This window comes from Triticum urartu, chromosome 1 (assembly GCF_003073215.2).
Source record: "Triticum urartu cultivar G1812 chromosome 1, Tu2.1, whole genome shotgun sequence".
NCBI classification, from domain to species: domain Eukaryota; kingdom Viridiplantae; phylum Streptophyta; class Magnoliopsida; order Poales; family Poaceae; genus Triticum; species Triticum urartu.
This window is the reverse complement of record NC_053022.1, coordinates 544147452-544153288: the sequence shown is the minus strand read 5'-3', so window position 1 is coordinate 544153288 and position 5837 is coordinate 544147452. Positions and strand designations below refer to the sequence as shown.

Sequence of the window (5837 nt, the reverse complement as noted above, 5' to 3'; positions counted from 1 at the left end):
CGCCGCCGCCGCTGTGGCCCGCATGCTTAGCCTGCGATGCCCTCGGCGGCGGCGGCGGAAGGAGAGGGAGGCTCGGCGGGGAGGAGAGGGGGGCCGGCGGGGAGGCCCCGATGCGGCGCGGCGCCGCCGCACGGGGGGAGGAGGTCACGGGGAAAAGAGGTAGCTAAACAACTAATCTTAATACGAATAGTGGTGGTTTTTCTTATAGTCAGCTTATAGTCTTCTTATAGTCTACGAAAGCACACCACCACCAACCCACGGGTAGGAATAGGACAACCATCCCTAGTGGATCGCCATTGACTCTTAGAGAACTCCAAAAAACAAACTACTTAGTACATCAATTAGTGAAGTGAGTATGTTACTAAGTGCGTGCATCGCGCGAGCCCTTTTTACTCAGTATTTTTTGGGGGAGATTCCACGAGGTGTATTTTTACTTTGCGAAGATGCCAGGGAGGGTGTTGACCCTCGAACGATCTGACGATCCAGATCGCGTCCCACAAGAGTGCTGCCTCGGCATACGGACGGGTAGCACGGCATAAAGATGGAGGGGATATGTTGCTACCCACAACACAAATCACCGGAACACGCAGAGAAGAGAGATGGCAGACAGCAGCATGAGCAGGGACGAGAGGTGGAACCTGGCCGGCGCGACGGCGCTGGTCACCGGTGGCAGCAAAGGGATCGGGTACGGACGCAATCACATAATCTAATCAGCTAGCTTTCGTGCGAGTATATACATTCATGTTATCATATGGAGTACTACTTAACTGCATGGCCGCATCGATGGAAACGCAACACAGCCACGCGATCGTGGAGGAGCTGGCGGGGCACGGGGCGCGGGTGCACACGTGCGCCCGGAGCGCGGCGGAGCTGGAGGAGTGCCACCGCCGGTGGGAGGCCAAGGGGCTCCCGGTCACCGTCTCCGTCTGCGACGTCTCCCTACGCACCCACAGGGTGCAGCTCATGGAGACGATTAAGCAGGTCTTCGACGGCAAGCTCAGACATACTGGTAAGTGGTAACTAACTCGAGTTAGAGTTCGTTATCTTTCTTTCGAGCAGTTTTAACATGCTTCCTCTTACATCCTCTTTTCAACGAGAGTAAGAGTATACATTAGATCTGAACCGTTGATATCATTAATAATTAACGGTTACCTTATTATCTCACATATAAAAAGAAAGGGTAAAAAGGAGCATGTTAAAGTTTGCTCTTTGAGAGTGAGATTTCTCTCACCTGATGGCGACCAACTCTACGCTATGCAGGTGAACAACGCAGCTCAGATTCTTGCTAAGGCGAGCGTGGAATGGACATCGGAGGAGTACTCACACCTAATGGCGACCAACCAAGAGTCATACTTCCACCTCAGCCAGCTCGCGCACCCCTTCCTCCTTAACGCCTCCGTCTCCGGGGGAGGTAGCATCGTCAACATATCCTCCCATGCCGGCTCACTTGGTTTCCCTGGCCTCGCGCTCTATAGTATGGCAAAAGGTACCCTATTGCCTCTTTTTCAATTTTTCGTGATTGCTTACCAAGCAAAGCAAGCCGCTTGGTGTACCCTATTGCCTCTGTTTTCCAAACTTTTGAATTTTAGAAAGTCCAAGAAAATTGTAAAATCTACTTTTGAATACAAATTCATACGCATGAATCTAAATATTCAATCTAAATATCTCTAAGATATCAATAGTCAAAATTTGAAATTATGACTCTATCCTTGTCCCGAGACGACGATGTTCTTAGATGCTATCTAATTAATCTAACTATTTGTAAAGATAATCATACTAAAATTTCAAAAGTTAGAATGTGCTAATTGGAATATACAAAAAAAATGAGAAGTTTTAAATTGAAGGTATTCATAGCTGCAACTCAATCCTTCTTTCAATTCAGACATCAAAATTACATCTCCTTTATATCATTATAATATATCGTCTCGCGTGCATGCAGGAGGAATCAACCAGCTTAGGGCATCTTCAGCCGTTGGCCCCCCCAGGACGCATAAAAATCGTCCCCTGGGGGCGAGCCGGCGATACAATCGGCGCTGGGGGTGGTTTTGCGCCCAGTCGTCGCCCCCAGACGCCGAAATTGGCCCACTTTGCAGCCCAATTTTGACGAATAAAGGGCCCATATGGGTAAGAATAGGCCCATATTCGGCATGGTTTCGCCGTGTCTTGGCGTTCAATTATCAACACAATTATTTCTTATCACATATTTCATCAAAGAAAAATCAAATACTTCAACAAAATAATACAACAACAAATAGTTCAATACAAATTATATAGTTCAACAAATAAAAACTCGTATTTCATCACACGGCGTCCCCCTTGAGCCTCCATAGGTGCTCAATTAGATCTTTCTGCAGTTGATGATGCACCTGTGGGTCTCGGATCTCCTGACGCATACTGAGATAGGCAGTCCAAGTTGCCGGTAGATGGTGATCAACTTCGGTTAGAGGACCCTGCCTGTAGTATGGTTCAGTGTCAAACACTGGGTCTTCTTGCTCGCTCTCGATGATCATGTTGTGCAAGATGACACAGCAAGTCATAATCTCCCACATTTGATCTTTGGACCAGGTCTGAGCGGGGTACCGAACAACAGCGAATCGAGATTGGAGCACACCAAATGCCCGCTCGATATCCTTCCTACAAGCCTCCTGGACTTTCGCAAACCAGGCGTTCTTGCCTCCTGCCGCAGGGTTTGAGATCGTCTTCACAAATGTTGACCATCTCGGGTAGATGCCATTTGCTAGGTAGTACCCCTTGTTGTATTGGTGCCCATTGATCTCGAAGTTCACCGGAGGAGAATGGCCCTCAACGAGCTTGGCAAAAACAGGAGAGTACTGCAGCACGTTGATGTCATTGTGAGTTCCTGGCATACCAAAGAAGGAGTGCCAAATCCAGAGGTCCTGTGGGGCTACCGCCTCAAGCACCACACTGCAACCGCCTTTGGCGGCTTTGTAGATCCTCTGCCAACCAAATGGGCAATTCTTCCATTTCCAATGCATGCAGTCGATGCTTCCAAGCATCCCAAGAAATCCTCTTGCTGCATTCTGGGCTAGGATCCGAGCAGTGTCTTCCGCATTGGGTGTTCTCAAGTATTGTGGCCCAAACACTGCCACCACTGCCCGACAGAACTTGTAGAAACACTCTATGCTGGTGGACTCGGCCATGCGCCCATAGTCGTCGAGTGAATCACTGGGAGCTCCATATGCAAGCATCCTCATCGCTGTCGTGCACTTCTGGATGGAGGTGAATCCAAGAGCGCCAGTGCAATCCATCTTGCACTTGAAGTAGTTGTTGAACTCCCGGATGGAATTCACAATCCTGAGGAAGAGCTTTCGGCTCATCCGATAACGGCGCCGAAATGTTTTCTCGCCATGAAGTGGAGCATCGGCGAAGTAGTCAGAGTAGAGCATGCAGTAGCCTTCGAGACGATGCCGGTTCTTTGCTTTCACCCGCCCCGGCGCCGAGCCACCTCGCCGCGGCTTTTCATTGCTCGCCAGCAGCTGGGCGAGGGCGGCGAGCACCATGAGATGCTCTTCTTCCTGGACGTCGGCCGCGGCTTCCTCCTCCAGCAGCGCGACGAGCTCTTCCTCGTCATCCGAGTCCATCGCCGAGTCAGGCAAAACGCCGAACACCTTGCGCTCGGTGGGCGTGTACCCGCCGCTAAACCGCGCCTCCGCGGCCGGAAACGACAGCCGGAAACGCCCAGCTGCCGTGGGAGGGGCTGCCGCGGCGAAGCGCAGCTATTTTCCGGCGGGGAATGGCTATCTAGCGGAGTAGGGCAGCGGCCGTCGCCGGGATATAGCTAGTGGTAGCCGAGGGCGCGGGGGGTGCGAGGCGAGTCGGGGGAAGAAAACCTTGACTTTTCCCCTGTCAGTGTGGGCCAGGCGTGCTTTTCCCTAGCGCCGGAGCCCCCAACTGCTCCCCAGCGTGCCGGGTTCGGCCTGTGACCGCCAGGCGGAAAAAAGGTCCGAACCGGTGATTTTCGGCGTCCTGGGGGCGCGACTGGGCCGTTTTTTCGGCGCCGGCGCCGAAAAAGTGGCCTGGGGGGGCCTGTTGTGGGCGCGGCTGGAAATGCCCTTACAAGGAGCCTTGCTACAGAGTGGGCCCAGAACAAGATCCGGGTGAACTGTGTCGCCCCTAGCGCGACTAAGACCGACATGTTAAACAGTGTACGCACCATCAGATTCTACATGAAAATATGTTATAGAAATGAATAGGTTGAACTGCTTTACGTAAGTAGTTATATGATGTACATGCAATAGAATACTCTTTTACTATCGTTTTCGAGGAAACAATTTAACTAAGCCAACTGATATTGCTGCCACGCATGGCAAAATGTCGATAACTGATCATTATACCTGAATGAAACAGCTAGGACCGGAGATCATAGAAAACGAGTTGGCCAGGACTCCGATGCGGCGAGCAGGCGAGCCGGCCGAGGTGGCGACTGTGGTGTCATTTCTATGCATGCCGGCGGCGTCCTTCGTCACCGGCCAAGTCATCACCGTCGATGGTGGTCGGACCATTAGTGGTTAGTCAATTAAGAGTACCTTGCGAATAAACTCCTGTTTGTGTTGATCACAAAGAGTGACAAATCCAATAGTCCAGAGACATTTCGTTGTACGTAGGCAGGTCGAAAATCATGTGTAACAGCGTGAGGAAACTTTTGTATTGAAGTGAAAGAAAGGCAATCCGTATAAACAATTGCTACATGGGTGTTAATTAGTTGTTACTAGTATATTTTCCTAAACGCGGGTTTGCCCTTGTCTGTTAAGTTAACCGTGTATTTCCTATGGATGCATATCTCTAATCGTTAGGCTGAAATACAGGAACATTATTTGTTGAATAAAATATATGATTTTATTCATTAATTAAATAAAATCACAGCAACCTAAAGCACACACAAAGAACAAAGATCATTGGTAAGTTACATAAAAAAAATCGAAGTGAAGTCCTTACCGCTGGCCTGGCTTTATGAACGCTGCAACAAGGTCGCACGCCACCCCACCTAATTCTGCTGGTCCTTCCCGCCTACTTATGCTCGGTATCGCCATCTTCTCTCCGCCCCTTCATTGCTGCCCCGGATGATCCAGTTATCGCACCACTCCCGCCATCGCACTACTCCCACGCATTCCCAACCACACCATCCCTCCTCCCCATGAACATGAACATGCTGTCACGCCTCCTCTCCACCGCACATAGCTCTGGCTGGTTGACGCCATTGATGCACACAAGGTGTTGCCTCTCTTTCTTTGCTTTTTCCCAGCATTTAGATCATGTTGAAATGAGTAAGCACGTTGGCATTGTTCAACTACAATTGGTGTCAATTAATGAAAAATCATTCGAGGAGGAATATTTAGGATTCATTGCCCAGGGGATGGCGATGAAATTCTGGAGGATGATGATGATTTTGGAACGGTACCTCTTTTGCTTGCGGAGATGGACGAGGGCAACAACCAAAAGCATACACGTTCTCAACCGGGGTGTGTTATGATTCTTCGGAACATGTTAAAACCATCGTATGTGTGAATAATTTGCAGAGCCCGTCTATGCCGAGCATCTTTTGAGGAGACACTCCAAAGCAGAGAAATCAAAATTAAAATTATGTCCATATGGGAGAAGAGCACCCCGGAAGTTTGAATTATTATGATTTGGGGGTGAAAACATTAAAGTTTGAATTGTTGTGATATGAATTTGAAGTTAAAATGGGGTTCATATGCAAAAGAAAAGAAGAGAAAAAATCTAGGAACCGCAGTTACAAATAATCTGATAAGGCGAAGCAGCCTCAAATCCAAAAGCTTTTATGGATTGGCCATAAAGTGGTTTTAGGGTCTTCCATT

At 49.3% G+C, this 5837-nt stretch overlaps 1 pseudogene; it reads left to right on the top strand.

The window, feature by feature from the left end:
- The first annotated feature begins 313 nt into the window (after nucleotides 1-313).
- On the top strand, nucleotides 314-4776 carry LOC125528409 (annotated as a pseudogene).
- Nucleotides 4777-5837: the final 1061 nt, after the last annotated feature.